At 46.3% G+C, this 26352-nt stretch overlaps 48 non-coding genes and 10 pseudogenes across 48 annotated transcripts; all 58 read left to right on the forward strand.

Annotated features, from left to right (window-relative positions):
* Positions 1-239: 239 nt before the first annotated feature.
* On the forward strand, positions 240-358 carry LOC149376721 (5S ribosomal RNA). Its single transcript, XR_016294983.1, has one exon. It is a non-coding gene; the product is annotated as a 5S ribosomal RNA (ribosomal RNA).
* A 334-nt stretch (positions 359-692) lies between these two features.
* LOC149376722 (5S ribosomal RNA) lies at positions 693-811 on the forward strand. The gene has a single exon (XR_016295239.1). It is a non-coding gene; the product is annotated as a 5S ribosomal RNA (ribosomal RNA).
* A 334-nt stretch (positions 812-1145) lies between these two features.
* Positions 1146-1264, forward strand: LOC149376723 (5S ribosomal RNA). The gene has a single exon (XR_016295240.1). It is a non-coding gene; the product is annotated as a 5S ribosomal RNA (ribosomal RNA).
* A 334-nt stretch (positions 1265-1598) lies between these two features.
* LOC149376724 (5S ribosomal RNA) lies at positions 1599-1717 on the forward strand. The gene has a single exon (XR_016294820.1). It is a non-coding gene; the product is annotated as a 5S ribosomal RNA (ribosomal RNA).
* Positions 1718-2050: 333 nt separating this feature from the next.
* Positions 2051-2169, forward strand: LOC149376725 (5S ribosomal RNA). The gene has a single exon (XR_016295341.1). It is a non-coding gene; the product is annotated as a 5S ribosomal RNA (ribosomal RNA).
* Positions 2170-2504: 335 nt separating this feature from the next.
* Positions 2505-2623, forward strand: LOC149376726 (5S ribosomal RNA). Its single transcript, XR_016294984.1, has one exon. It is a non-coding gene; the product is annotated as a 5S ribosomal RNA (ribosomal RNA).
* A 334-nt stretch (positions 2624-2957) lies between these two features.
* Positions 2958-3076, forward strand: LOC149376727 (5S ribosomal RNA). The gene has a single exon (XR_016295242.1). It is a non-coding gene; the product is annotated as a 5S ribosomal RNA (ribosomal RNA).
* Positions 3077-3410: 334 nt separating this feature from the next.
* Positions 3411-3529, forward strand: LOC149376728 (5S ribosomal RNA). Its single transcript, XR_016295243.1, has one exon. It is a non-coding gene; the product is annotated as a 5S ribosomal RNA (ribosomal RNA).
* Positions 3530-3863: 334 nt separating this feature from the next.
* Positions 3864-3982, forward strand: LOC149376729 (5S ribosomal RNA). Its single transcript, XR_016294821.1, has one exon. It is a non-coding gene; the product is annotated as a 5S ribosomal RNA (ribosomal RNA).
* Positions 3983-4315: 333 nt separating this feature from the next.
* Positions 4316-4434, forward strand: LOC149376730 (5S ribosomal RNA). Its single transcript, XR_016295345.1, has one exon. It is a non-coding gene; the product is annotated as a 5S ribosomal RNA (ribosomal RNA).
* A 334-nt stretch (positions 4435-4768) lies between these two features.
* LOC149376731 (5S ribosomal RNA) lies at positions 4769-4887 on the forward strand (annotated as a pseudogene).
* Positions 4888-5221: 334 nt separating this feature from the next.
* Positions 5222-5340, forward strand: LOC149376732 (5S ribosomal RNA). Its single transcript, XR_016295247.1, has one exon. It is a non-coding gene; the product is annotated as a 5S ribosomal RNA (ribosomal RNA).
* Positions 5341-5674: 334 nt separating this feature from the next.
* Positions 5675-5793, forward strand: LOC149376733 (5S ribosomal RNA). The gene has a single exon (XR_016295244.1). It is a non-coding gene; the product is annotated as a 5S ribosomal RNA (ribosomal RNA).
* A 334-nt stretch (positions 5794-6127) lies between these two features.
* Positions 6128-6246, forward strand: LOC149376734 (5S ribosomal RNA). Its single transcript, XR_016294822.1, has one exon. It is a non-coding gene; the product is annotated as a 5S ribosomal RNA (ribosomal RNA).
* A 333-nt stretch (positions 6247-6579) lies between these two features.
* Positions 6580-6698, forward strand: LOC149376735 (5S ribosomal RNA). The gene has a single exon (XR_016295346.1). It is a non-coding gene; the product is annotated as a 5S ribosomal RNA (ribosomal RNA).
* Positions 6699-7032: 334 nt separating this feature from the next.
* LOC149376736 (5S ribosomal RNA) lies at positions 7033-7151 on the forward strand (annotated as a pseudogene).
* Positions 7152-7485: 334 nt separating this feature from the next.
* LOC149376737 (5S ribosomal RNA) lies at positions 7486-7604 on the forward strand. Its single transcript, XR_016295248.1, has one exon. It is a non-coding gene; the product is annotated as a 5S ribosomal RNA (ribosomal RNA).
* A 334-nt stretch (positions 7605-7938) lies between these two features.
* On the forward strand, positions 7939-8057 carry LOC149376738 (5S ribosomal RNA). The gene has a single exon (XR_016295245.1). It is a non-coding gene; the product is annotated as a 5S ribosomal RNA (ribosomal RNA).
* Positions 8058-8391: 334 nt separating this feature from the next.
* LOC149376739 (5S ribosomal RNA) lies at positions 8392-8510 on the forward strand. The gene has a single exon (XR_016294824.1). It is a non-coding gene; the product is annotated as a 5S ribosomal RNA (ribosomal RNA).
* A 333-nt stretch (positions 8511-8843) lies between these two features.
* Positions 8844-8962, forward strand: LOC149376740 (5S ribosomal RNA). Its single transcript, XR_016295347.1, has one exon. It is a non-coding gene; the product is annotated as a 5S ribosomal RNA (ribosomal RNA).
* A 334-nt stretch (positions 8963-9296) lies between these two features.
* Positions 9297-9415, forward strand: LOC149376741 (5S ribosomal RNA). The gene has a single exon (XR_016294825.1). It is a non-coding gene; the product is annotated as a 5S ribosomal RNA (ribosomal RNA).
* Positions 9416-9748: 333 nt separating this feature from the next.
* LOC149376742 (5S ribosomal RNA) lies at positions 9749-9867 on the forward strand. The gene has a single exon (XR_016295348.1). It is a non-coding gene; the product is annotated as a 5S ribosomal RNA (ribosomal RNA).
* A 334-nt stretch (positions 9868-10201) lies between these two features.
* LOC149376743 (5S ribosomal RNA) lies at positions 10202-10320 on the forward strand (annotated as a pseudogene).
* A 334-nt stretch (positions 10321-10654) lies between these two features.
* On the forward strand, positions 10655-10773 carry LOC149376744 (5S ribosomal RNA). The gene has a single exon (XR_016294840.1). It is a non-coding gene; the product is annotated as a 5S ribosomal RNA (ribosomal RNA).
* A 334-nt stretch (positions 10774-11107) lies between these two features.
* Positions 11108-11226, forward strand: LOC149376745 (5S ribosomal RNA; annotated as a pseudogene).
* Positions 11227-11560: 334 nt separating this feature from the next.
* On the forward strand, positions 11561-11679 carry LOC149376746 (5S ribosomal RNA). Its single transcript, XR_016294827.1, has one exon. It is a non-coding gene; the product is annotated as a 5S ribosomal RNA (ribosomal RNA).
* A 333-nt stretch (positions 11680-12012) lies between these two features.
* On the forward strand, positions 12013-12131 carry LOC149376747 (5S ribosomal RNA). The gene has a single exon (XR_016295349.1). It is a non-coding gene; the product is annotated as a 5S ribosomal RNA (ribosomal RNA).
* A 334-nt stretch (positions 12132-12465) lies between these two features.
* Positions 12466-12584, forward strand: LOC149376748 (5S ribosomal RNA; annotated as a pseudogene).
* Positions 12585-12918: 334 nt separating this feature from the next.
* On the forward strand, positions 12919-13037 carry LOC149376749 (5S ribosomal RNA). The gene has a single exon (XR_016295249.1). It is a non-coding gene; the product is annotated as a 5S ribosomal RNA (ribosomal RNA).
* Positions 13038-13371: 334 nt separating this feature from the next.
* LOC149376750 (5S ribosomal RNA) lies at positions 13372-13490 on the forward strand. The gene has a single exon (XR_016295246.1). It is a non-coding gene; the product is annotated as a 5S ribosomal RNA (ribosomal RNA).
* Positions 13491-13824: 334 nt separating this feature from the next.
* Positions 13825-13943, forward strand: LOC149376751 (5S ribosomal RNA). Its single transcript, XR_016294828.1, has one exon. It is a non-coding gene; the product is annotated as a 5S ribosomal RNA (ribosomal RNA).
* A 333-nt stretch (positions 13944-14276) lies between these two features.
* Positions 14277-14395, forward strand: LOC149376752 (5S ribosomal RNA). Its single transcript, XR_016295350.1, has one exon. It is a non-coding gene; the product is annotated as a 5S ribosomal RNA (ribosomal RNA).
* A 334-nt stretch (positions 14396-14729) lies between these two features.
* On the forward strand, positions 14730-14848 carry LOC149376753 (5S ribosomal RNA). Its single transcript, XR_016294829.1, has one exon. It is a non-coding gene; the product is annotated as a 5S ribosomal RNA (ribosomal RNA).
* A 333-nt stretch (positions 14849-15181) lies between these two features.
* LOC149376754 (5S ribosomal RNA) lies at positions 15182-15300 on the forward strand. The gene has a single exon (XR_016295351.1). It is a non-coding gene; the product is annotated as a 5S ribosomal RNA (ribosomal RNA).
* A 334-nt stretch (positions 15301-15634) lies between these two features.
* Positions 15635-15753, forward strand: LOC149376755 (5S ribosomal RNA; annotated as a pseudogene).
* A 334-nt stretch (positions 15754-16087) lies between these two features.
* Positions 16088-16206, forward strand: LOC149376756 (5S ribosomal RNA). Its single transcript, XR_016294841.1, has one exon. It is a non-coding gene; the product is annotated as a 5S ribosomal RNA (ribosomal RNA).
* Positions 16207-16540: 334 nt separating this feature from the next.
* Positions 16541-16659, forward strand: LOC149376757 (5S ribosomal RNA; annotated as a pseudogene).
* Positions 16660-16993: 334 nt separating this feature from the next.
* On the forward strand, positions 16994-17112 carry LOC149376758 (5S ribosomal RNA). Its single transcript, XR_016294986.1, has one exon. It is a non-coding gene; the product is annotated as a 5S ribosomal RNA (ribosomal RNA).
* A 334-nt stretch (positions 17113-17446) lies between these two features.
* Positions 17447-17565, forward strand: LOC149376759 (5S ribosomal RNA). The gene has a single exon (XR_016295179.1). It is a non-coding gene; the product is annotated as a 5S ribosomal RNA (ribosomal RNA).
* Positions 17566-17899: 334 nt separating this feature from the next.
* Positions 17900-18018, forward strand: LOC149376760 (5S ribosomal RNA). Its single transcript, XR_016295070.1, has one exon. It is a non-coding gene; the product is annotated as a 5S ribosomal RNA (ribosomal RNA).
* Positions 18019-18352: 334 nt separating this feature from the next.
* LOC149376761 (5S ribosomal RNA) lies at positions 18353-18471 on the forward strand. The gene has a single exon (XR_016294987.1). It is a non-coding gene; the product is annotated as a 5S ribosomal RNA (ribosomal RNA).
* A 334-nt stretch (positions 18472-18805) lies between these two features.
* LOC149376762 (5S ribosomal RNA) lies at positions 18806-18924 on the forward strand. Its single transcript, XR_016295164.1, has one exon. It is a non-coding gene; the product is annotated as a 5S ribosomal RNA (ribosomal RNA).
* A 334-nt stretch (positions 18925-19258) lies between these two features.
* Positions 19259-19377, forward strand: LOC149376763 (5S ribosomal RNA). Its single transcript, XR_016294833.1, has one exon. It is a non-coding gene; the product is annotated as a 5S ribosomal RNA (ribosomal RNA).
* Positions 19378-19711: 334 nt separating this feature from the next.
* Positions 19712-19830, forward strand: LOC149376764 (5S ribosomal RNA). The gene has a single exon (XR_016295352.1). It is a non-coding gene; the product is annotated as a 5S ribosomal RNA (ribosomal RNA).
* Positions 19831-20164: 334 nt separating this feature from the next.
* LOC149376765 (5S ribosomal RNA) lies at positions 20165-20283 on the forward strand. Its single transcript, XR_016294830.1, has one exon. It is a non-coding gene; the product is annotated as a 5S ribosomal RNA (ribosomal RNA).
* Positions 20284-20616: 333 nt separating this feature from the next.
* On the forward strand, positions 20617-20735 carry LOC149376766 (5S ribosomal RNA). The gene has a single exon (XR_016295353.1). It is a non-coding gene; the product is annotated as a 5S ribosomal RNA (ribosomal RNA).
* Positions 20736-21069: 334 nt separating this feature from the next.
* LOC149376767 (5S ribosomal RNA) lies at positions 21070-21188 on the forward strand (annotated as a pseudogene).
* Positions 21189-21522: 334 nt separating this feature from the next.
* LOC149376768 (5S ribosomal RNA) lies at positions 21523-21641 on the forward strand. The gene has a single exon (XR_016294842.1). It is a non-coding gene; the product is annotated as a 5S ribosomal RNA (ribosomal RNA).
* Positions 21642-21975: 334 nt separating this feature from the next.
* On the forward strand, positions 21976-22094 carry LOC149376769 (5S ribosomal RNA; annotated as a pseudogene).
* Positions 22095-22428: 334 nt separating this feature from the next.
* On the forward strand, positions 22429-22547 carry LOC149376770 (5S ribosomal RNA). The gene has a single exon (XR_016294988.1). It is a non-coding gene; the product is annotated as a 5S ribosomal RNA (ribosomal RNA).
* A 334-nt stretch (positions 22548-22881) lies between these two features.
* On the forward strand, positions 22882-23000 carry LOC149376771 (5S ribosomal RNA). The gene has a single exon (XR_016295180.1). It is a non-coding gene; the product is annotated as a 5S ribosomal RNA (ribosomal RNA).
* A 334-nt stretch (positions 23001-23334) lies between these two features.
* On the forward strand, positions 23335-23453 carry LOC149376772 (5S ribosomal RNA). The gene has a single exon (XR_016295071.1). It is a non-coding gene; the product is annotated as a 5S ribosomal RNA (ribosomal RNA).
* A 334-nt stretch (positions 23454-23787) lies between these two features.
* LOC149376773 (5S ribosomal RNA) lies at positions 23788-23906 on the forward strand. The gene has a single exon (XR_016294989.1). It is a non-coding gene; the product is annotated as a 5S ribosomal RNA (ribosomal RNA).
* Positions 23907-24240: 334 nt separating this feature from the next.
* LOC149376774 (5S ribosomal RNA) lies at positions 24241-24359 on the forward strand. The gene has a single exon (XR_016295165.1). It is a non-coding gene; the product is annotated as a 5S ribosomal RNA (ribosomal RNA).
* Positions 24360-24693: 334 nt separating this feature from the next.
* Positions 24694-24812, forward strand: LOC149376775 (5S ribosomal RNA). Its single transcript, XR_016294834.1, has one exon. It is a non-coding gene; the product is annotated as a 5S ribosomal RNA (ribosomal RNA).
* A 334-nt stretch (positions 24813-25146) lies between these two features.
* LOC149376776 (5S ribosomal RNA) lies at positions 25147-25265 on the forward strand. The gene has a single exon (XR_016294990.1). It is a non-coding gene; the product is annotated as a 5S ribosomal RNA (ribosomal RNA).
* A 334-nt stretch (positions 25266-25599) lies between these two features.
* LOC149376777 (5S ribosomal RNA) lies at positions 25600-25718 on the forward strand (annotated as a pseudogene).
* Positions 25719-26052: 334 nt separating this feature from the next.
* LOC149376778 (5S ribosomal RNA) lies at positions 26053-26171 on the forward strand. Its single transcript, XR_016295072.1, has one exon. It is a non-coding gene; the product is annotated as a 5S ribosomal RNA (ribosomal RNA).
* The last annotated feature ends 181 nt before the right edge of the window (positions 26172-26352 follow it).

Raw genomic sequence — 26352 nt, forward strand, 5'->3', positions numbered from 1 at the left:
TTCACCGGTGAAAGTCGAAATTCCGGACCGAGGGCGAAATTTACGATTTTACCCTTCCCCCGTTCACCTTGTCGGAATTTCGCCGATCACTCTTCCGAAACCGTCCCAACGCGAAGATCGCGAAAAGTTTATTAGGAATTCATATATTTTATGTGATTTTTGGTGCACCGAAGACGTAGTTATGGCTTTTGGGAGTCGCGGCGTTGATTCTTATATAGATAATGCGCGCTAATGCTTGCGGATGCGATCATACCAGCACTAATGCACCGGATCCCATCAGAACTCCGAAGTTAAGCGTGCTTGGGCGAGAGTAGTACTAGGATGGGTGACCTCCTGGGAAGTCCTCGTGTTGCATCCCTCTTTTTTTGCGAATTATTTTTTTCGGAGGCCGAAACGTTGGAATTTCACCAAAAATCGCTCCGAGTCTTGTTCAAATGCCCGTTTACGCTTACAATTCACCGGTGAAAGTCGAAATTCCGGACCGAGGGCGAAATTTACGATTTTACCCTTCCTCCGTTCACCTTGTCGGAATTTCGCCGATCACTCTTCCGAAACCGTCCCAACGCGAAGATCGCGAAAAGTTATTAGGAATTCATATATTTTATGTGATTTTTGGTGCACCGAAGACGTAGTTATGGCTTTTGGGAGTCGCGGCGTTGATTCTTATATAGATAATGCGCGCTAATGCTTGCGGATGCGATCATACCAGCACTAATGCACCGGATCCCATCAGAACTCCGAAGTTAAGCGTCCTTGGGCGAGAGTAGTACTAGGATGGGTGACCTCCTGGGAAGTCCTCGTGTTGCATCCCTCTTTTTTTGCGAATTATTTTTTTCGGAGGCCGAAACGTTGGAATTTCACCAAAAATCGCTCCGAGTCTTGTTCAAATGCCCGTTTACGCTTACAATTCACCGGTGAAAGTCGAAATTCCGGACCGAGGGCGAAATTTACGATTTTACCCTTCCCCCGTTCACCTTGTCGGAATTTCGCCGATCACTCTTCCGAAACCGTCCCAACGCGAAGATCGCGAAAAGTTATTAGGAATTCATATATTTTATGTGATTTTTGGTGCACCGAAGACGTAGTTATGGCTTTTGGGAGTCGCGGCGTTGATTCTTATATAGATAATGCGCGCTAATGCTTGCGGATGCGATCATACCAGCACTAATGCACCGGATCCCATCAGAACTCCGAAGTTAAGCGTCCTTGGGCGAGAGTAGTACTAGGATGGGTGACCTCCTGGGAAGTCCTCGTGTTGCATCCCTCTTTTTTTGCGAATTATTTTTTTCGGAGGCCGAAACGTTGGAATTTCACCAAAAATCGCTCCGAGTCTTGTTCAAATGCCCGTTTACGCTTACAATTCACCGGTGAAAGTCGAAATTCCGGACCGAGGGCGAAATTTACGATTTTACCCTTCCCCCGTTCACCTTGTCGGAATTTCGCCGATCACTCTTCCGAAACCGTCCCAACGCGAAGATCGCGAAAAGTTATTAGGAATTCATATATTTTATGTGATTTTTGGTGCACCGAAGACGTAGTTATGGCTTTTGGGAGTCGCGGCGTTGATTCTTATATAGATAATGCGCGCTAATGCTTGCGGATGCGATCATACAAGCACTAATGCATCGGATCCCATCAGAACTCCGAAGTTAAGCGTGCTTGGGCGAGAGTAGTACTAAGATGGGTGACCTCCTGGGAAGTCCTCGTGTTGCATCCCTCTTTTTTTGCGAATTATTTTTTTCGGAGGCCGAAACGATGGAATTTCACCAAAAATCGCTCCGAGCCTTGTTCAAATGCCCGTTTACGCTTACAATTCACCGGTGAAAGTCGAAATTCCGGACCGATGGCGAAATTTACGATTTTACCCTTCCCCCGTTCACCTTGTCGGAATTTCGCCGATCACTCTTCCGAAACCGTCCCAACGCGAAGATCGCGAAAAGTTATTAGGAATTCATATATTTTATGTGATTTTTGGTGCACCGAAGACGTAGTTATGGTTTTGGGAGTCGCGGCGTTGATTCTTATATAGATAATGCGCGCTAATGCTTGCGGATGCGATCATACCAGCACTAATGCACCGCATCCCATCAGAACTACGAAGTTAAGCGTGCTTGGGCGAGAGTAGTACTAGGATGGGTGACCTCCTGGGAAGTCCTCGTGTTGCATCCCTCTTTTTTTGCGAATTATTTTTTTCGGAGGCCGAAACGTTGGAATTTCACCAAAAATCGCTCCGAGTCTTGTTCAAATGCCCGTTTACGCTTACAATTCACCGGTGAAAGTCGAAATTCCGGACCGAGGGCGAAATTTACGATTTTACCCTTCCCCCGTTCACCTTGTCGGAATTTCGCCGATCACTCTTCCGAAACCGTCCCAACGCGAAGATCGCGAAAAGTTTATTAGGAATTCATATATTTTATGTGATTTTTGGTGCACCGAAGACGTAGTTATGGCTTTTGGGAGTCGCGGCGTTGATTCTTATATAGATAATGCGCGCTAATGCTTGCGGATGCGATCATACCAGCACTAATGCACCGGATCCCATCAGAACTCCGAAGTTAAGCGTGCTTGGGCGAGAGTAGTACTAGGATGGGTGACCTCCTGGGAAGTCCTCGTGTTGCATCCCTCTTTTTTTGCGAATTATTTTTTTCGGAGGCCGAAACGTTGGAATTTCACCAAAAATCGCTCCGAGTCTTGTTCAAATGCCCGTTTACGCTTACAATTCACCGGTGAAAGTCGAAATTCCGGACCGAGGGCGAAATTTACGATTTTACCCTTCCCCCGTTCACCTTGTCGGAATTTCGCCGATCACTCTTCCGAAACCGTCCCAACGCGAAGATCGCGAAAAGTTATTAGGAATTCATATATTTTATGTGATTTTTGGTGCACCGAAGACGTAGTTATGGCTTTTGGGAGTCGCGGCGTTGATTCTTATATAGATAATGCGCGCTAATGCTTGCGGATGCGATCATACCAGCACTAATGCACCGGATCCCATCAGAACTCCGAAGTTAAGCGTCCTTGGGCGAGAGTAGTACTAGGATGGGTGACCTCCTGGGAAGTCCTCGTGTTGCATCCCTCTTTTTTTGCGAATTATTTTTTTCGGAGGCCGAAACGTTGGAATTTCACCAAAAATCGCTCCGAGTCTTGTTCAAATGCCCGTTTACGCTTACAATTCACCGGTGAAAGTCGAAATTCCGGACCGAGGGCGAAATTTACGATTTTACCCTTCCCCCGTTCACCTTGTCGGAATTTCGCCGATCACTCTTCCGAAACCGTCCCAACGCGAAGATCGCGAAAAGTTATTAGGAATTCATATATTTTATGTGATTTTTGGTGCACCGAAGACGTAGTTATGGCTTTTGGGAGTCGCGGCGTTGATTCTTATATAGATAATGCGCGCTAATGCTTGCGGATGCGATCATACCAGCACTAATGCACCGGATCCCATCAGAACTCCGAAGTTAAGCGTCCTTGGGCGAGAGTAGTACTAGGATGGGTGACCTCCTGGGAAGTCCTCGTGTTGCATCCCTCTTTTTTTGCGAATTATTTTTTTCGGAGGCCGAAACGTTGGAATTTCACCAAAAATCGCTCCGAGTCTTGTTCAAATGCCCGTTTACGCTTACAATTCACCGGTGAAAGTCGAAATTCCGGACCGAGGGCGAAATTTACGATTTTACCCTTCCCCCGTTCACCTTGTCGGAATTTCGCCGATCACTCTTCCGAAACCGTCCCAACGCGAAGATCGCGAAAAGTTATTAGGAATTCATATATTTTATGTGATTTTTGGTGCACCGAAGACGTAGTTATGGCTTTTGGGAGTCGCGGCGTTGATTCTTATATAGATAATGCGCGCTAATGCTTGCGGATGCGATCATACAAGCACTAATGCATCGGATCCCATCAGAACTCCGAAGTTAAGCGTGCTTGGGCGAGAGTAGTACTAAGATGGGTGACCTCCTGGGAAGTCCTCGTGTTGCATCCCTCTTTTTTTGCGAATTATTTTTTTCGGAGGCCGAAACGATGGAATTTCACCAAAAATCGCTCCGAGCCTTGTTCAAATGCCCGTTTACGCTTACAATTCACCGGTGAAAGTCGAAATTCCGGACCGAGGGCGAAATTTACGATTTTACCCTTCCCCCGTTCACCTTGTCGGAATTTCGCCGATCACTCTTCCGAAACCGTCCCAACGCGAAGATCGCGAAAAGTTATTAGGAATTCATATATTTTATGTGATTTTTGGTGCACCAAAGACGTAGTTATGGTTTTGGGAGTCGCGGCGTTGATTCTTATATAGATAATGCGCGCTAATGCTTGCGGATGCGATCATACCAGCACTAATGCACCGCATCCCATCAGAACTCCGAAGTTAAGCGTGCTTGGGCGAGAGTAGTACTAGGATGGGTGACCTCCTGGGAAGTCCTCGTGTTGCATCCCTCTTTTTTTGCGAATTATTTTTTTCGGAGGCCGAAACGATGGAATTTCACCAAAAATCACTCCGAGTCTTGTTCAAATGCCCGTTTACGCTTACAAGTCACCGGTGAAAGTCGAAATTCCGGACCGAGGGCGAAATTTACGATTTTACCCTTCCCCCGTTAACCTTGTCGGAATTTCGCCGATCACTCTTCCGAAACCGTCCCAACGCGAAGATCGCAAAAAGTTATTAGGAATTCATATATTTTATGTGATTTTTTGTGCACCGAAGACGTTGTTATGGCTTTTGGGAGTCGCGGCGTTGATTCTTATATAGATAATGCGCGCTAATGCTTGCGGATGCGATCATACCAGCACTAATGCACCGCATCCCATCACAACTCCGAAGTTAAGCGTGCTTGGGCGAGAGTAGTACTAGGATGAGTGAACTCCTGGGAAGTCCTCGTGTTGCATCCCTCTTTTTTTGCGAATTATTTTTTTCGGAGGCCGAAACGATGGAATTTCCCCAAAAATCGCTCCGAGTCTTGTTCAAATGCCCGTTTACGCTTACACTTCACCGGTGAAAGTCGAAATTCCGGACCGAGGGCGAAATTTACGATTTTACCCTTCCCCCGTTCACCTTGTCGGAATTTCGCCGATCACTCTTCCGAAACCATCCCAACGCGAAGATCGCGAAAAGTTATTAGGAATTCATATATTTTATGTGATTTTTGGTGCAGCGAAGACGTAGTTATGGCTTTTGGGAGTCGCGGTGTTGATTCTTATATAGATAATGCGCGCTAATGCTTGCGGATGCGATCATACCACCACTAATGCACCGGATCCCATCAGAACTCCGAAGTTAAGCGTGCTTGGGCGAGAGTAGTACTAGGATGGGTGACCTCCTGGGAAGTCCTCGTGTTGCATCCCTCTTTTTTTGCGAATTATTTTTTTCAGATGCCGAAACGATTTAATTTCACCAAAAATCGCTCCGAGTCTTGTTCAAATGCCCGTTTACGCTTACAATTCACCGGTGAAAGTCGAAATTCCGGACCGAGGGCGAAATTTACGATTTTACCCTTCCCCCGTTCACCTTGTCGGAATTTCGCCGATCACTCTTCCGAAACCGTCCCAACGCGAAGATCGCGAAAAGTTATTAGGAATTCATATATTTTATGTGATTTTTGGTGCACCGAAGACGTAGTTATGGCTTTTGGGAGTCGCGGCGTTGATTCTTATATAGATAATGCGCGCTAATGCTTGCGGATGCGATCATACCAGCACTAATGCACCGGATCCCATCAGAACTCCGAAGTTAAGCGTCCTTGGGCGAGAGTAGTACTAGGATGGGTGACCTCCTGGGAAGTCCTCGTGTTGCATCCCTCTTTTTTTGCGAATTATTTTTTTCGGAGGCCGAAACGTTGGAATTTCACCAAAAATCGCTCCGAGTCTTGTTCAAATGCCCGTTTACGCTTACAATTCACCGGTGAAATTCGAAATTCCGGACCGAGGGCGAAATTTACGATTTTACCCTTCCCCCGTTCACCTTGTCGGAATTTCGCCGATCACTCTTCCGAAACCGTCCCAACGCGAAGATCGCGAAAAGTTATTAGGAATTCATATATTTTATGTGATTTTTGGTGCACCGAAGACGTAGTTATGGCTTTTGGGAGTCGCGGCGTTGATTCTTATATAGATAATGCGCGCTAATGCTTGCGGATGCGATCATACAAGCACTAATGCATCGGATCCCATCAGAACTCCGAAGTTAAGCGTGCTTGGGCGAGAGTAGTACTAAGATGGGTGACCTCCTGGGAAGTCCTCGTGTTGCATCCCTCTTTTTTTGCGAATTATTTTTTTCGGAGGCCGAAACGATGGAATTTCACCAAAAATCGCTCCGAGCCTTGTTCAAATGCCCGTTTACGCTTACAATTCACCGGTGAAAGTCGAAATTCCGGACCGAGGGCGAAATTTACGATTTTACCCTTCCCCCGTTCACCTTGTCGGAATTTCGCCGATCACTCTTCCGAAACCGTCCCAACGCGAAGATCGCGAAAAGTTATTAGGAATTCATATATTTTATGTGATTTTTGGTGCACCAAAGACGTAGTTATGGTTTTGGGAGTCGCGGCGTTGATTCTTATATAGATAATGCGCGCTAATGCTTGCGGATGCGATCATACCAGCACTAATGCACCGCATCCCATCAGAACTCCGAAGTTAAGCGTGCTTGGGCGAGAGTAGTACTAGGATGGGTGACCTCCTGGGAAGTCCTCGTGTTGCATCCCTCTTTTTTTGCGAATTATTTTTTTCGGAGGCCGAAACGATGGAATTTCACCAAAAATCACTCCGAGTCTTGTTCAAATGCCCGTTTACGCTTACAAGTCACCGGTGAAAGTCGAAATTCCGGACCGAGGGCGAAATTTACGATTTTACCCTTCCCCCGTTAACCTTGTCGGAATTTCGCCGATCACTCTTCCGAAACCGTCCCAACGCGAAGATCGCAAAAAGTTATTAGGAATTCATATATTTTATGTGATTTTTTGTGCACCGAAGACGTTGTTATGGCTTTTGGGAGTCGCGGCGTTGATTCTTATATAGATAATGCGCGCTAATGCTTGCGGATGCGATCATACCAGCACTAATGCACCGCATCCCATCACAACTCCGAAGTTAAGCGTGCTTGGGCGAGAGTAGTACTAGGATGAGTGAACTCCTGGGAAGTCCTCGTGTTGCATCCCTCTTTTTTTGCGAATTATTTTTTTCGGAGGCCGAAACGATGGAATTTCCCCAAAAATCGCTCCGAGTCTTGTTCAAATGCCCGTTTACGCTTACACTTCACCGGTGAAAGTCGAAATTCCGGACCGAGGGCGAAATTTACGATTTTACCCTTCCCCCGTTCACCTTGTCGGAATTTCGCCGATCACTCTTCCGAAACCATCCCAACGCGAAGATCGCGAAAAGTTATTAGGAATTCATATATTTTATGTGATTTTTGGTGCAGCGAAGACGTAGTTATGGCTTTTGGGAGTCGCGGTGTTGATTCTTATATAGATAATGCGCGCTAATGCTTGCGGATGCGATCATACCACCACTAATGCACCGGATCCCATCAGAACTCCGAAGTTAAGCGTGCTTGGGCGAGAGTAGTACTAGGATGGGTGACCTCCTGGGAAGTCCTCGTGTTGCATCCCTCTTTTTTTGCGAATTATTTTTTTCAGATGCCGAAACGATTTAATTTCACCAAAAATCGCTCCGAGTCTTGTTCAAATGCCCGTTTACGCTTACAATTCACCGGTGAAAGTCGAAATTCCGGACCGAGGGCGAAATTTACGATTTTACCCTTCCCCCGTTCACCTTGTCGGAATTTCGCCGATCACTCTTCCGAAACCGTCCCAACGCGAAGATCGCGAAAAGTTATTAGGAATTCATATATTTTATGTGATTTTTGGTGCACCGAAGACGTAGTTATGGCTTTTGGGAGTCGCGGCGTTGATTCTTATATAGATAATGCGCGCTAATGCTTGCGGATGCGATCATACCAGCACTAATGCACCGGATCCCATCAGAACTCCGAAGTTAAGCGTCCTTGGGCGAGAGTAGTACTAGGATGGGTGACCTCCTGGGAAGTCCTCGTGTTGCATCCCTCTTTTTTTGCGAATTATTTTTTTCGGAGGCCGAAACGTTGGAATTTCACCAAAAATCGCTCCGAGTCTTGTTCAAATGCCCGTTTACGCTTACAATTCACCGGTGAAATTCGAAATTCCGGACCGAGGGCGAAATTTACGATTTTACCCTTCCCCCGTTCACCTTGTCGGAATTTCGCCGATCACTCTTCCGAAACCGTCCCAACGCGAAGATCGCGAAAAGTTATTAGGAATTCATATATTTTATGTGATTTTTGGTGCACCGAAGACGTAGTTATGGCTTTTGGGAGTCGCGGCGTTGATTCTTATATAGATAATGCGCGCTAATGCTTGCGGATGCGATCATACAAGCACTAATGCATCGGATCCCATCAGAACTCCGAAGTTAAGCGTGCTTGGGCGAGAGTAGTACTAAGATGGGTGACCTCCTGGGAAGTCCTCGTGTTGCATCCCTCTTTTTTTGCGAATTATTTTTTTCGGAGGCCGAAACGATGGAATTTCACCAAAAATCGCTCCGAGCCTTGTTCAAATGCCCGTTTACGCTTACAATTCACCGGTGAAAGTCGAAATTCCGGACCGAGGGCGAAATTTACGATTTTACCCTTCCCCCGTTCACCTTGTCGGAATTTCGCCGATCACTCTTCCGAAACCGTCCCAACGCGAAGATCGCGAAAAGTTATTAGGAATTCATATATTTTATGTGATTTTTGGTGCACCGAAGACGTAGTTATGGTTTTGGGAGTCGCGGCGTTGATTCTTATATAGATAATGCGCGCTAATGCTTGCGGATGCGATCATACCAGCACTAATGCACCGCATCCCATCAGAACTCCGAAGTTAAGCGTGCTTGGGCGAGAGTAGTACTAGGATGGGTGACCTCCTGGGAAGTCCTCGTGTTGCATCCCTCTTTTTTTGCGAATTATTTTTTTCGGAGGCCGAAACGTTGGAATTTCACCAAAAATCGCTCCGAGTCTTGTTCAAATGCCCGTTTACGCTTACAATTCACCGGTGAAATTCGAAATTCCGGACCGAGGGCGAAATTTACGATTTTACCCTTCCCCCGTTCACCTTGTCGGAATTTCGCCGATCACTCTTCCGAAACCGTCCCAACGCGAAGATCGCGAAAAGTTATTAGGAATTCATATATTTTATGTGATTTTTGGTGCACCGAAGACGTAGTTATGGCTTTTGGGAGTCGCGGCGTTGATTCTTATATAGATAATGCGCGCTAATGCTTGCGGATGCGATCATACAAGCACTAATGCATCGGATCCCATCAGAACTCCGAAGTTAAGCGTGCTTGGGCGAGAGTAGTACTAAGATGGGTGACCTCCTGGGAAGTCCTCGTGTTGCATCCCTCTTTTTTTGCGAATTATTTTTTTCGGAGGCCGAAACGATGGAATTTCACCAAAAATCGCTCCGAGCCTTGTTCAAATGCCCGTTTACGCTTACAATTCACCGGTGAAAGTCGAAATTCCGGACCGAGGGCGAAATTTACGATTTTACCCTTCCCCTGTTCACCTTGTCGGAATTTCGCCGATCACTCTTCCGAAACCGTCCCAACGCGAAGATCGCGAAAAGTTATTAGGAATTCATATATTTTATGTGATTTTTGGTGCACCGAAGACGTAGTTATGGTTTTGGGAGTCGCGGCGTTGATTCTTATATAGATAATGCGCGCTAATGCTTGCGGATGCGATCATACCAGCACTAATGCACCGCATCCCATCAGAACTCCGAAGTTAAGCGTGCTTGGGCGAGAGTAGTACTAGGATGGGTGACCTCCTGGGAAGTCCTCGTGTTGCATCCCTCTTTTTTTGCGAATTATTTTTTTCGGAGGCCGAAACGATGGAATTTCACCAAAAATCACTCCGAGTCTTGTTCAAATGCCCGTTTACGCTTACAAGTCACCGGTGAAAGTCGAAATTCCGGACCGAGGGCGAAATTTACGATTTTACCCTTCCCCCGTTAACCTTGTCGGAATTTCGCCGATCACTCTTCCGAAACCGTCCCAACGCGAAGATCGCGAAAAGTTATTAGGAATTCATATATTTTATGTGATTTTTTGTGCACCGAAGACGTAGTTATGGCTTTTGGGAGTCGCGGCGTTGATTCTTATATAGATAATGCGCGCTAATGCTTGCGGATGCGATCATACCAGCACTAATGCACCGCATCCCATCACAACTCCGAAGTTAAGCGTGCTTGGGCGAGAGTAGTACTAGGATGAGTGAACTCCTGGGAAGTCCTCGTGTTGCATCCCTCTTTTTTTGCGAATTATTTTTTTCGGAGGCCGAAACGATGGAATTTCCCCAAAAATCGCTCCGAGTCTTGTTCAAATGCCCGTTTACGCTTACACTTCACCGGTGAAAGTCGAAATTCCGGACCGAGGGCGAAATTTACGATTTTACCCTTCCCCCGTTCACCTTGTCGGAATTTCGCCGATCACTCTTCCGAAACCATCCCAACGCGAAGATCGCGAAAAGTTATTAGGAATTCATATATTTTATGTGATTTTTGGTGCAGCGAAGACGTAGTTATGGCTTTTGGGAGTCGCGGTGTTGATTCTTATATAGATAATGCGCGCTAATGCTTGCGGATGCGATCATACCACCACTAATGCACCGGATCCCATCAGAACTCCGAAGTTAAGCGTGCTTGGGCGAGAGTAGTACTAGGATGGGTGACCTCCTGGGAAGTCCTCGTATTGAATCCCTCTTTTTTTGCGAATTATTTTTTTCAGATGCCGAAACGATTTAATTTCACCAAAAATCGCTCCGAGTCTTGTTCAAATGCCCGTTTACGCTTACAATTCACCGGTGAAAGTCGAAATTCCGGACCAAGGGCGAAATTTACGATTTTACCCTTCCCCCGTTCACCTTGTCGGAATTTCGCCGATCACTCTTCCGAAACCGTCCCAACGCGAAGATCGCGAAAAGTTATTAGGAATTCATATATTTTATGTGATTTTTGGTGCACCGAAGACGTAGTTATGGCTTTTGGGAATCGCGGCGTTGATTCTTATATAGATAATGCGCGCTAATGCTTGCGGATGCGATCATACCAGCACTAATGCACCGGATGCCATCAGAACTCCGAAGTTCAGCGTGCTTGGGCGAGAGTAGTACTAGGATGGGTGACGTCCTGGGAAGTCCTCGTGTTGCATCCCTCTTTTTTTGCGAATTATTTTTTTCGGAGGCCGAAAAGATGGAATTTCACCAAAAATCGCTCCGAGTCTTGTTCAAATGCCCGTTTACGCTTACAATTCACCGGTGAAAGTCGAAATTCCGGACCGAGGGCGAAATTTACGATTTTACCCTTCCCCCGTTCACCTTGTCGGAATTTCGCCGATCACTCTTCCGAAACCGTCCCAACGCGAAGATCGCGAAAAGTTATTAGGAATTCATATATTTTATGTGATTTTTGGTGCACCGAAGACGTAGTTATGGCTTTTGGGAGTCGCGGCGTTGATTCTTATATAGATAATGCGCGCTAATGCTTGCGGATGCGATCATACAAGCACTAATGCATCGGATCCCATCAGAACTCCGAAGTTAAGCGTGCTTGGGCGAGAGTAGTACTAAGATGGGTGACCTCCTGGGAAGTCCTCGTGTTGCATCCCTCTTTTTTTGCGAATTATTTTTTTCGGAGGCCGAAACGATGGAATTTCACCAAAAATCGCTCCGAGCCTTGTTCAAATGCCCGTTTACGCTTACAATTCACCGGTGAAAGTCGAAATTCCGGACCGAGGGCGAAATTTACGATTTTACCCTTCCCCCGTTCACCTTGTCGGAATTTCGCCGATCACTCTTCCGAAACCGTCCCAACGCGAAGATCGCGAAAAGTTATTAGGAATTCATATATTTTATGTGATTTTTGGTGCACCAAAGACGTAGTTATGGTTTTGGGAGTCGCGGCGTTGATTCTTATATAGATAATGCGCGCTAATGCTTGCGGATGCGATCATACCAGCACTAATGCACCGCATCCCATCAGAACTCCGAAGTTAAGCGTGCTTGGGCGAGAGTAGTACTAGGATGGGTGACCTCCTGGGAAGTCCTCGTGTTGCATCCCTCTTTTTTTGCGAATTATTTTTTTCGGAGGCCGAAACGATGGAATTTCACCAAAAATCACTCCGAGTCTTGTTCAAATGCCCGTTTACGCTTACAAGTCACCGGTGAAAGTCGAAATTCCGGACCGAGGGCGAAATTTACGATTTTACCCTTCCCCCGTTAACCTTGTCGGAATTTCGCCGATCACTCTTCCGAAACCGTCCCAACGCGAAGATCGCGAAAAGTTATTAGGAATTCATATATTTTATGTGATTTTTTGTGCACCGAAGACGTTGTTATGGCTTTTGGGAGTCGCGGCGTTGATTCTTATATAGATAATGCGCGCTAATGCTTGCGGATGCGATCATACCAGCACTAATGCACCGCATCCCATCACAACTCCGAAGTTAAGCGTGCTTGGGCGAGAGTAGTACTAGGATGAGTGAACTCCTGGGAAGTCCTCGTGTTGCATCCCTCTTTTTTTGCGAATTATTTTTTTCGGAGGCCGAAACGATGGAATTTCCCCAAAAATCGCTCCGAGTCTTGTTCAAATGCCCGTTTACGCTTACACTTCACCGGTGAAAGTCGAAATTCCGGACCGAGGGCGAAATTTACGATTTTACCCTTCCCCCGTTCACCTTGTCGGAATTTCGCCGATCACTCTTCCGAAACCATCCCAACGCGAAGATCGCGAAAAGTTATTAGGAATTCATATATTTTATGTGATTTTTGGTGCAGCGAAGACGTAGTTATGGCTTTTGGGAGTCGCGGTGTTGATTCTTATATAGATAATGCGCGCTAATGCTTGCGGATGCGATCATACCACCACTAATGCACCGGATCCCATCAGAACTCCGAAGTTAAGCGTGCTTGGGCGAGAGTAGTACTAGGATGGGTGACCTCCTGGGAAGTCCTCGTGTTGCATCCCTCTTTTTTTGCGAATTATTTTTTTCAGATGCCGAAACGATTTAATTTCACCAAAAATCGCTCCGAGTCTTGTTCAAATGCCCGTTTACGCTTACAATTCACCGGTGAAAGTCGAAATTCCGGACCGAGGGCGAAATTTACGATTTTACCCTTCCCCCGTTCACCTTGTCGGAATTTCGCCGATCACTCTTCCGAAACCGTCCCAACGCGAAGATCGCGAAAAGTTATTAGGAATTCATATATTTTATGTGATTTTTGGTGCACCGAAGACGTAGTTATGGCTTTTGGGAGTCGCGGCGTTGATTCTTATATAGATAATGCGCGCTAATGCTTGCGGATGCGATCATACCAGCACTAATGCACCGGATCCCATCAGAACTCCGAAGTTAAGCGTCCTTGGGCGAGAGTAGTACTAGGATGGGTGACCTCCTGGGAAGTCCTCGTGTTGCATCCCTCTTTTTTTGCGAATTATTTTTTTCGGAGGCCGAAACGTTGGAATTTCACCAAAAATCGCTCCGAGTCTTGTTCAAATGCCCGTTTACGCTTACAATTCACCGGTGAAATTCGAAATTCCGGACCGAGGGCGAAATTTACGATTTTACCCTTCCCCCGTTCACCTTGTCGGAATTTCGCCGATCACTCTTCCGAAACCGTCCCAACGCGAAGATCGCGAAAAGTTATTAGGAATTCATATATTTTATGTGATTTTTGGTGCACCGAAGACGTAGTTATGGCTTTTGGGAGTCGCGGCGTTGATTCTTATATAGATAATGCGCGCTAATGCTTGCGGATGCGATCATACAAGCACTAATGCATCGGATCCCATCAGAACTCCGAAGTTAAGCGTGCTTGGGCGAGAGTAGTACTAAGATGGGTGACCTCCTGGGAAGTCCTCGTGTTGCATCCCTCTTTTTTTGCGAATTATTTTTTTCGGAGGCCGAAACGATGGAATTTCACCAAAAATCGCTCCGAGCCTTGTTCAAATGCCCGTTTACGCTTACAATTCACCGGTGAAAGTCGAAATTCCGGACCGAGGGCGAAATTTACGATTTTACCCTTCCCCCGTTCACCTTGTCGGAATTTCGCCGATCACTCTTCCGAAACCGTCCCAACGCGAAGATCGCGAAAAGTTATTAGGAATTCATATATTTTATGTGATTTTTGGTGCACCGAAGACGTAGTTATGGTTTTGGGAGTCGCGGCGTTGATTCTTATATAGATAATGCGCGCTAATGCTTGCGGATGCGATCATACCAGCACTAATGCACCGCATCCCATCAGAACTCCGAAGTTAAGCGTGCTTGGGCGAGAGTAGTACTAGGATGGGTGACCTCCTGGGAAGTCCTCGTGTTGCATCCCTCTTTTTTTGCGAATTATTTTTTTCGGAGGCCGAAACGTTGGAATTTCACCAAAAATCGCTCCGAGTCTTGTTCAAATGCCCGTTTACGCTTACAATTCACCGGTGAAATTCGAAATTCCGGACCGAGGGCGAAATTTACGATTTTACCCTTCCCCCGTTCACCTTGTCGGAATTTCGCCGATCACTCTTCCGAAACCGTCCCAACGCGAAGATCGCGAAAAGTTATTAGGAATTCATATATTTTATGTGATTTTTGGTGCACCGAAGACGTAGTTATGGCTTTTGGGAGTCGCGGCGTTGATTCTTATATAGATAATGCGCGCTAATGCTTGCGGATGCGATCATACAAGCACTAATGCATCGGATCCCATCAGAACTCCGAAGTTAAGCGTGCTTGGGCGAGAGTAGTACTAAGATGGGTGACCTCCTGGGAAGTCCTCGTGTTGCATCCCTCTTTTTTTGCGAATTATTTTTTTCGGAGGCCGAAACGATGGAATTTCACCAAAAATCGCTCCGAGCCTTGTTCAAATGCCCGTTTACGCTTACAATTCACCGGTGAAAGTCGAAATTCCGGACCGAGGGCGAAATTTACGATTTTACCCTTCCCCTGTTCACCTTGTCGGAATTTCGCCGATCACTCTTCCGAAACCGTCCCAACGCGAAGATCGCGAAAAGTTATTAGGAATTCATATATTTTATGTGATTTTTGGTGCACCGAAGACGTAGTTATGGTTTTGGGAGTCGCGGCGTTGATTCTTATATAGATAATGCGCGCTAATGCTTGCGGATGCGATCATACCAGCACTAATGCACCGCATCCCATCAGAACTCCGAAGTTAAGCGTGCTTGGGCGAGAGTAGTACTAGGATGGGTGACCTCCTGGGAAGTCCTCGTGTTGCATCCCTCTTTTTTTGCGAATTATTTTTTTCGGAGGCCGAAACGATGGAATTTCACCAAAAATCACTCCGAGTCTTGTTCAAATGCCCGTTTACGCTTACAAGTCACCGGTGAAAGTCGAAATTCCGGACCGAGGGCGAAATTTACGATTTTACCCTTCCCCCGTTAACCTTGTCGGAATTTCGCCGATCACTCTTCCGAAACCGTCCCAACGCGAAGATCGCGAAAAGTTATTAGGAATTCATATATTTTATGTGATTTTTTGTGCACCGAAGACGTAGTTATGGCTTTTGGGAGTCGCGGCGTTGATTCTTATATAGATAATGCGCGCTAATGCTTGCGGATGCGATCATACCAGCACTAATGCACCGCATCCCATCACAACTCCGAAGTTAAGCGTGCTTGGGCGAGAGTAGTACTAGGATGAGTGAACTCCTGGGAAGTCCTCGTGTTGCATCCCTCTTTTTTTGCGAATTATTTTTTTCGGAGGCCGAAACGATGGAATTTCCCCAAAAATCGCTCCGAGTCTTGTTCAAATGCCCGTTTACGCTTACACTTCACCGGTGAAAGTCGAAATTCCGGACCGAGGGCGAAATTTACGATTTTACCCTTCCCCCGTTCACCTTGTCGGAATTTCGCCGATCACTCTTCCGAAACCATCCCAACGCGAAGATCGCGAAAAGTTATTAGGAATTCATATATTTTATGTGATTTTTGGTGCAGCGAAGACGTAGTTATGGCTTTTGGGAGTCGCGGTGTTGATTCTTATATAGATAATGCGCGCTAATGCTTGCGGATGCGATCATACCACCACTAATGCACCGGATCCCATCAGAACTCCGAAGTTAAGCGTGCTTGGGCGAGAGTAGTACTAGGATGGGTGACCTCCTGGGAAGTCCTCGTATTGAATCCCTCTTTTTTTGCGAATTATTTTTTTCAGATGCCGAAACGATTTAATTTCACCAAAAATCGCTCCGAGTCTTGTTCAAATGCCCGTTTACGCTTACAATTCACCGGTGAAAGTCGAAATTCCGGACCAAGGGCGAAATTTACGATTTTACCCTTCCCCCGTTCACCTTGTCGGAATTTCGCCGATCACTCTTCCGAAACCGTCCCAACGCGAAGATCGCGAAAAGTTATTAGGAATTCATATATTTTATGTGATTTTTGGTGCACCGAAGACGTAGTTATGGCTTTTGGGAATCGCGGCGTTGGTTCTTATATAGATAATGCGCGCTAATGCTTGCGGATGCGATCATACCAGCACTAATGCACCGGATGCCATCAGAACTCCGAAGTTCAGCGTGCTTGGGCGAGAGTAGTACTAGGATGGGTGACGTCCTGGGAAGTCCTCGTGTTGCATCCCACTTTTTTTGCGAATTATTTTTTTCGGAGGCCGAAAAGATGGAATTTCACCAAAAATCGCTCCGAGTCTTGTTCAAATGCCCGTTTACGCTTACAATTCACAGGTGAAAGTCGAAATTCCGGACCGATGGCGAAATTTACGATTTTACCCTTCCCCCGTTCACCTTGTCGGAATTTCGCCGATCACTCTTCCGAAACCGTCCCAACGCGAAGATCGCGAAAAGTTATTAGGAATTCATATATTTTATGTGATTTTTGGTGCACCGAAGACGTAGTTATGGCTTTTGGGAGTCGCGGCGTTGATTCTTATATAGATAATGCGCGCTAATGCTTGCGGATGCGATCATACCAGCACTAATGCACCGGATCCCATCAGAACTCCGAAGTTAAGCGTGCTTGGGCGAGAGTAGTACTAGGATGGGTGACCTCCTGGGAAGTCCTCGTGTTGCATCCCTCTTTTTTTGCGAATTATTTTTTTCGGAGGCCGAAACGATGGAATTTCACCAAAAATCGCTCCGAGCCTTGTTCAAATGCCCGTTTACGCATACAATTCACCGGTGAAAGTCGAAATTCCGGACCGAGGGCGAAATTTACGATTTTACCCTTCCCCCGTTCACCTTGTCGGAATTTCGCCGATCACTCTTCCGAAACCGTCCCAACGCGAAGATCGCGAAAAGTTATTAGGAATTCATATATTTTATGTGATTTTTGGTGCACCGAAGACGTAGTTATGGCTTTTGGGAGTCGCGGCGTTGATTCTTATATAGATAATGCGCGCTAATGCTTGCGGATGCGATCATACCAGCACTAATGCACCGGATCCCATCAGAACTCCGAAGTTAAGCGTGCTTGGGCGAGAGTAGTACTAGGATGGGTGACCTCTAGGGAAGTCCTCGTGTTGCATCCCTCTTTTTTTGCGAATTATTTTTTTCGGAGGCCGAAACGATGGAATTTCACCAAAAATCGCTCCGAGTCTTGTTCAAATGCCCGTTTACGCTTACAATTCACCGGTGAAAGTCGAAATTCCGGACCGAGGGCGAAATTTACGATTTTACCCTTCCCCCGTTCACCTTGTTTGAATTTCGCCGATCACTCTTCCGAAACCGTCCCAACGCGAAGATCGCGAAAAGTTATTAGGAATTCATATATTTTATGTGATTTTTGGTGCACCGAAGACGTAGTTATGGCTTTTGGGAGTCGCGGCGTTGATTCTTATATAGATAATGCGCGCTAATGTTTGCGGATGCGATCATACCAGCACTAATGCACCGGATCCCATCAGAACTCCGAAGTTAAGCGTGCTTGGGCGAGAGTAGTACTAGGATGGGTGACCTCGTGGGAAGTCCTCGTGTTGCATCCCTCTTTTTTTGCGAATTATTTTTTTCGGAGGCCGAAACGATGGAATTTCACCAAAAATCGCTCCGAGCCTTGTTCAAATGCTCGTTTACGCATACAATTCACCGGTGAAAGTCGAAATTCCGGACCGAGGGCGAAATTTACGATTTTACCCTTCCCCCGTTCACCTTGTCGGAATTTCGCCGATCACTCTTCCGAAACCGTCCCAACGCGAAGATCGCGAAAAGTTATTAGGAATTCATATATTTTATGTGATTTTTGGTGCACCGAAGACGTAGTTATGGCTTTTGGGAGACGCGGCGTTGATTCTTATATAGATAATGCGCGCTAATGCTTGCGGATGCGATCATACCAGCACTAATGCACCGGATCCCATCAGAACTCCGAAGTTAAGCGTGCTTGGGCGAGAGTAGTACTAGGATGGGTGACCTCCTGGGAAGTCCTCGTGTTGCATCCCTCTTTTTTTGCGAATTATTTTTTTCGGAGGCCGAAACGATGGAATTTCACCAAAAATCGCTCCGAGCCTTGTTCAAATGCCCGTTTACGCTTACAATTCACCGGTGAAAGTCGAAATTCCGGACCGAGGGCGAAATTTACGATTTTACCCTTCCCCCGTTCACCTTGTCGGAATTTCGCCGATCACTCTTCCGAAACCGTCCCAACGCGAAGATCGCGAAAAGTTATTAGGAATTCATATATTTTATGTGATTTTTGGTGCACCGAAGACGTAGTTATGGCTTTTGGGAGTCGCGTCGTTGATTCTTATATAGATAATGCGCGCTAATGCTTGCGGATGCGATCATACCAGTACTAATGCACCGGATCCCATCAGAACTCCGAAGTTAAGCGTGCTTGGGCGAGAGTAGTACTAGGATGGGTGACCTCCTGGGAAGTCCTCGTGTTGCATCCCTCTTTTTTTGCGAATTATTTTTTTCGGAGGCCGAAACGATGGAATTTCACCAAAAATCGCTCCGAGCCTTGTTCAAATGCCCGTTTACGCTTACAATTCACCGGTGAAAGTCGAAATTCCGGACCGAGGGCGAAATTTACGATTTTACCCTTCCCCCGTTCACCTTGTCGGAATTTCGCCGATCACTCTTCCGAAACCGTCCCAACGCGAAGATCGCGAAAAGTTATTAGGAATTCATATATTTTATGTGATTTTTGGTGCACCGAAGACGTAGTTATGGCTTTTGGGAGTCGCGTCGTTGATTCTTATATAGATAATGCGCGCTAATGCTTGCGGATGCGATCATACCAGTACTAATGCACCGGATCCCATCAGAACTCCGAAGTTAAGCATGCTTGGGCGAGAGTAGTAATAGGATGGGTGACCTCCTGGGAAGTCCTCGTGTTGCATCCCTCTATTTTTGCGAATTATTTTTTTCGGAGGCCGAAACGATGGAATTTCACCAAAAATCGCTCCGAGTCTTGTTCAAATGCCCGTTTACGCTTACAATTCACCGGTGAAAGTCGAAATTCCGGACTGAGGGCGAAATTTACGATTTTACCCTTCCCCCGTTCACCTTGTCGGAATTTCGACGATCACTCTTCCGAAACCGTCCCAACGCAAAGATCGCGAAAAGTTATTAGGAATTCATATATTTTATGTGATTTTTGGTGCACCGAAGACGTAGTTATGGCTTTTGGGAGTCGCGGCGTTGATTCTTATATAGATAATGCGCGCTAATGCTTGCGGATGCGATCATACCAGCACTAATGCACCGCATCCCATCAGAACTCCGAAGTTAAGCGTGCTTGGGCGAGAGTAGTACTAGGATGGGTGACCTCCTGGGAAGTCCTCGTGTTGCATCCCTCTTTTTTTGCGAATTATTTTTTTCGGAGGCCGAAACGTTGGAATTTCACCAAAAATCGCTCCGAGTCTTGTTCAAATGCCCGTTTACGCTTACAATTCACCGGTGAAATTCGAAATTCCGGACCGAGGGCGAAATTTACGATTTTACCCTTCCCCCGTTCACCTTGTCGGAATTTCGCCGATCACTCTTCCGAAACCGTCCCAACGCGAAGATCGCGAAAAGTTATTAGGAATTCATATATTTTATGTGATTTTTGGTGCACCGAAGACGTAGTTATGGCTTTTGGGAGTCGCGGCGTTGATTCTTATATAGATAATGCGCGCTAATGCTTGCGGATGCGATCATACAAGCACTAATGCATCGGATCCCATCAGAACTCCGAAGTTAAGCGTGCTTGGGCGAGAGTAGTACTAAGATGGGTGACCTCCTGGGAAGTCCTCGTGTTGCATCCCTCTTTTTTTGCGAATTATTTTTTTCGGAGGCCGAAACGATGGAATTTCACCAAAAATCGCTCCGAGCCTTGTTCAAATGCCCGTTTACGCTTACAATTCACCGGTGAAAGTCGAAATTCCGGACCGAGGGCGAAATTTACGATTTTACCCTTCCCCTGTTCACCTTGTCGGAATTTCGCCGATCACTCTTCCGAAACCGTCCCAACGCGAAGATCGCGAAAAGTTATTAGGAATTCATATATTTTATGTGATTTTTGGTGCACCGAAGACGTAGTTATGGTTTTGGGAGTCGCGGCGTTGATTCTTATATAGATAATGCGCGCTAATGCTTGCGGATGCGATCATACCAGCACTAATGCACCGCATCCCATCAGAACTCCGAAGTTAAGCGTGCTTGGGCGAGAGTAGTACTAGGATGGGTGACCTCCTGGGAAGTCCTCGTGTTGCATCCCTCTTTTTTTGCGAATTATTTTTTTCGGAGGCCGAAACGATGGAATTTCACCAAAAATCACTCCGAGTCTTGTTCAAATGCCCGTTTACGCTTACAAGTCACCGGTGAAAGTCGAAATTCCGGACCGAGGGCGAAATTTACGATTTTACCCTTCCCCCGTTAACCTTGTCGGAATTTCGCCGATCACTCTTCCGAAACCGTCCCAACGCGAAGATCGCGAAAAGTTATTAGGAATTCATATATTTTATGTGATTTTTTGTGCACCGAAGACGTAGTTATGGCTTTTGGGAGTCGCGGCGTTGATTCTTATATAGATAATGCGCGCTAATGCTTGCGGATGCGATCATACCAGCACTAATGCACCGCATCCCATCACAACTCCGAAGTTAAGCGTGCTTGGGCGAGAGTAGTACTAGGATGAGTGAACTCCTGGGAAGTCCTCGTGTTGCATCCCTCTTTTTTTGCGAATTATTTTTTTCGGAGGCCGAAACGATGGAATTTCCCCAAAAATCGCTCCGAGTCTTGTTCAAATGCCCGTTTACGCTTACACTTCACCGGTGAAAGTCGAAATTCCGGACCGAGGGCGAAATTTACGATTTTACCCTTCCCCCGTTCACCTTGTCGGAATTTCGCCGATCACTCTTCCGAAACCATCCCAACGCGAAGATCGCGAAAAGTTATTAGGAATTCATATATTTTATGTGATTTTTGGTGCAGCGAAGACGTAGTTATGGCTTTTGGGAGTCGCGGTGTTGATTCTTATATAGATAATGCGCGCTAATGCTTGCGGATGCGATCATACCACCACTAATGCACCGGATCCCATCAGAACTCCGAAGTTAAGCGTGCTTGGGCGAGAGTAGTACTAGGATGGGTGACCTCCTGGGAAGTCCTCGTATTGAATCCCTCTTTTTTTGCGAATTATTTTTTTCAGATGCCGAAACGATTTAATTTCACCAAAAATCGCTCCGAGTCTTGTTCAAATGCCCGTTTACGCTTACAATTCACCGGTGAAAGTCGAAATTCCGGACCAAGGGCGAAATTTACGATTTTACCCTTCCCCCGTTCACCTTGTCGGAATTTCGCCGATCACTCTTCCGAAACCGTCCCAACGCGAAGATCGCGAAAAGTTATTAGGAATTCATATATTTTATGTGATTTTTGGTGCACCGAAGACGTAGTTATGGCTTTTGGGAATCGCGGCGTTGGTTCTTATATAGATAATGCGCGCTAATGCTTGCGGATGCGATCATACCAGCACTAATGCACCGGATGCCATCAGAACTCCGAAGTTCAGCGTGCTTGGGCGAGAGTAGTACTAGGATGGGTGACGTCCTGGGAAGTCCTCGTGTTGCATCCCACTTTTTTTGCGAATTATTTTTTTCGGAGGCCGAAAAGATGGAATTTCACCAAAAATCGCTCCGAGTCTTGTTCAAATGCCCGTTTACGCTTACAATTCACAGGTGAAAGTCGAAATTCCGGACCGATGGCGAAATTTACGATTTTACCCTTCCCCCGTTCACCTTGTCGGAATTTCGCCGATCACTCTTCCGAAACCGTCCCAACGCGAAGATCGCGAAAAGTTATTAGGAATTCATATATTTTATGTGATTTTTGGTGCACCGAAGACGTAGTTATGGCTTTTGGGAGTCGCGGCGTTGATTCTTATATAGATAATGCGCGCTAATGCTTGCGGATGCGATCATACCAGCACTAATGCACCGGATCCCATCAGAACTCCGAAGTTAAGCGTGCTTGGGCGAGAGTAGTACTAGGATGGGTGACCTCCTGGGAAGTCCTCGTGTTGCATCCCTCTTTTTTTGCGAATTATTTTTTTCGGAGGCCGAAACGATGGAATTTCACCAAAAATCGCTCCGAGCCTTGTTCAAATGCCCGTTTACGCATACAATTCACCGGTGAAAGTCGAAATTCCGGACCGAGGGCGAAATTTACGATTTTACCCTTCCCCCGTTCACCTTGTCGGAATTTCGCCGATCACTCTTCCGAAACCGTCCCAACGCGAAGATCGCGAAAAGTTATTAGGAATTCATATATTTTATGTGATTTTTGGTGCACCGAAGACGTAGTTATGGCTTTTGGGAGTCGCGGCGTTGATTCTTATATAGATAATGCGCGCTAATGCTTGCGGATGCGATCATACCAGCACTAATGCACCGGATCCCATCAGAACTCCGAAGTTAAGCGTGCTTGGGCGAGAGTAGTACTAGGATGGGTGACCTCTAGGGAAGTCCTCGTGTTGCATCCCTCTTTTTTTGCGAATTATTTTTTTCGGAGGCCGAAACGATGGAATTTCACCAAAAATCGCTCCGAGTCTTGTTCAAATGCCCGTTTACGCTTACAATTCACCGGTGAAAGTCGAAATTCCGGACCGAGGGCGAAATTTACGATTTTACCCTTCCCCCGTTCACCTTGTTTGAATTTCGCCGATCACTCTTCCGAAACCGTCCCAACGCGAAGATCGCGAAAAGTTATTAGGAATTCATATATTTTATGTGATTTTTGGTGCACCGAAGACGTAGTTATGGCTTTTGGGAGTCGCGGCGTTGATTCTTATATAGATAATGCGCGCTAATGTTTGCGGATGCGATCATACCAGCACTAATGCACCGGATCCCATCAGAACTCCGAAGTTAAGCGTGCTTGGGCGAGAGTAGTACTAGGATGGGTGACCTCGTGGGAAGTCCTCGTGTTGCATCCCTCTTTTTTTGCGAATTATTTTTTTCGGAGGCCGAAACGATGGAATTTCACCAAAAATCGCTCCGAGCCTTGTTCAAATGCTCGTTTACGCATACAATTCACCGGTGAAAGTCGAAATTCCGGACCGAGGGCGAAATTTACGATTTTACCCTTCCCCCGTTCACCTTGTCGGAATTTCGCCGATCACTCTTCCGAAACCGTCCCAACGCGAAGATCGCGAAAAGTTATTAGGAATTCATATATTTTATGTGATTTTTGGTGCACCGAAGACGTAGTTATGGCTTTTGGGAGACGCGGCGTTGATTCTTATATAGATAATGCGCGCTAATGCTTGCGGATGCGATCATACCAGCACTAATGCACCGGATCCCATCAGAACTCCGAAGTTAAGCGTGCTTGGGCGAGAGTAGTACTAGGATGGGTGACCTCCTGGGAAGTCCTCGTGTTGCATCCCTCTTTTTTTGCGAATTATTTTTTTCGGAGGCCGAAACGATGGAATTTCACCAAAAATCGCTCCGAGCCTTGTTCAAATGCCCGTTTACGCTTACAATTCACCGGTGAAAGTCGAAATTCCGGACCGAGGGCGAAATTTACGATTTTACCCTTCCCCCGTTCACCTTGTCGGAATTTCGCCGATCACTCTTCCGAAACCGTCCCAACGCGAAGATCGCGAAAAGTTATTAGGAATTCATATATTTTATGTGATTTTTGGTGCACCGAAGACGTAGTTATGGCTTTTGGGAGTCGCGTCGTTGATTCTTATATAGATAATGCGCGCTAATGCTTGCGGATGCGATCATACCAGTACTAATGCACCGGATCCCATCAGAACTCCGAAGTTAAGCGTGCTTGGGCGAGAGTAGTACTAGGATGGGTGACCTCCTGGGAAGTCCTCGTGTTGCATCCCTCTTTTTTTGCGAATTATTTTTTTCGGAGGCCGAAACGATGGAATTTCACCAAAAATCGCTCCGAGCCTTGTTCAAATGCCCGTTTACGCTTACAATTCACCGGTGAAAGTCGAAATTCCGGACCGAGGGCGAAATTTACGATTTTACCCTTCCCCCGTTCACCTTGTCGGAATTTCGCCGATCACTCTTCCGAAACCGTCCCAACGCGAAGATCGCGAAAAGTTATTAGGAATTCATATATTTTATGTGATTTTTGGTGCACCGAAGACGTAGTTATGGCTTTTGGGAGTCGCGTCGTTGATTCTTATATAGATAATGCGCGCTAATGCTTGCGGATGCGATCATACCAGTACTAATGCACCGGATCCCATCAGAACTCCGAAGTTAAGCATGCTTGGGCGAGAGTAGTAATAGGATGGGTGACCTCCTGGGAAGTCCTCGTGTTGCATCCCTCTATTTTTGCGAATTATTTTTTTCGGAGGCCGAAACGATGGAATTTCACCAAAAATCGCTCCGAGTCTTGTTCAAATGCCCGTTTACGCTTACAATTCACCGGTGAAAGTCGAAATTCCGGACTGAGGGCGAAATTTACGATTTTACCCTTCCCCCGTTCACCTTGTCGGAATTTCGACGATCACTCTTCCGAAACCGTCCCAACGCAAAGATCGCGAAAAGTTATTAGGAATTCATATATTTTATGTGATTTTTGGTGCACCGAAGACGTAGTTATGGCTTTTGGGAGTCGCGGCGTTGATTCTTATATAGATAATGCGCGCTAATGCTTGCGGATGCGATCATACCAGCACTAATGCACCGGATCCCATCAGAACTCCGAAGTTAAGCGTGCTTGGGCGAGAGTAGTACTAGGATGGGTGACCTCCTGGGAAGTCCTCGTGTTGCATCCCTCTTTTTTTGCGAATTATTTTTTTCGGAGGCCGAAACGATGGAATTTCACCAAAAATCGCTCCGAGCCTTGTTCAAATGCCCGTTTACGCATACAATTCACCGGTGAAAGTCGAAATTCCGGACCGAGGGCGAAATTTACGATTTTACCCTTCCCCCGTTCACCTTGTCGGAATTTCGCCGATCACTCTTCCGAAACCGTCCCAACGCGAAGATCGCGAAAAGTTATTAGGAATTCATATATTTTATGTGATTTTTGGTGCACCGAAGACGTAGTTATGGCTTTTGGGAATCGCGGCGTTGATTCTTATATAGATAATGCGCGCTAATGCTTGCGGATGCGATCATACCAGCACTAATGCACCGGATGCCATCAGAACTCCGAAGTTCAGCGTGCTTGGGCGAGAGTAGTACTAGGATGGGTGACGTCCTGGGAAGTCCTCGTGTTGCATCCCTCTTTTTTTGCGAATTATTTTTTTCGGAGGCCGAAAAGATGGAATTTCACCAAAAATCGCTCCGAGTCTTGTTCAAATGCCCGTTTACGCTTACAATTCACCGGTGAAAGTCGAAATTCCGGACCGAGGGCGAAATTTACGATTTTACCCTTCCCCCGTTCACCTTGTTTGAATTTCGCCGATCACTCTTCCGAAACCGTCCCAACGCGAAGATCGCGAAAAGTTATTAGGAATTCATATATTTTATGTGATTTTTGGTGCACCGAAGACGTAGTTATGGCTTTTGGGAGTCGCGGCGTTGATTCTTATATAGATAATGCGCGCTAATGTTTGCGGATGCGATCATACCAGCACTAATGCACCGGATCCCATCAGAACTCCGAAGTTAAGCGTGCTTGGGCGAGAGTAGTACTAGGATGGGTGACCTCGTGGGAAGTCCTCGTGTTGCATCCCTCTTTTTTTGCGAATTATTTTTTTCGGAGGCCGAAACGATGGAATTTCACCAAAAATCGCTCCGAGCCTTGTTCAAATGCTCGTTTACGCATACAATTCACCGGTGAAAGTCGAAATTCCGGACCGAGGGCGAAATTTACGATTTTACCCTTCCCCCGTTCACCTTGTCGGAATTTCGCCG

This window comes from Urtica dioica, unplaced genomic scaffold, assembly GCF_054948205.1.
Source record: "Urtica dioica subsp. dioica isolate 48M unplaced genomic scaffold, U.dioica_male_clone48M_v1_H2 Urtica_dioica_male_H2_contig_17, whole genome shotgun sequence".
Lineage (NCBI taxonomy): Eukaryota > Viridiplantae > Streptophyta > Magnoliopsida > Rosales > Urticaceae > Urtica > Urtica dioica.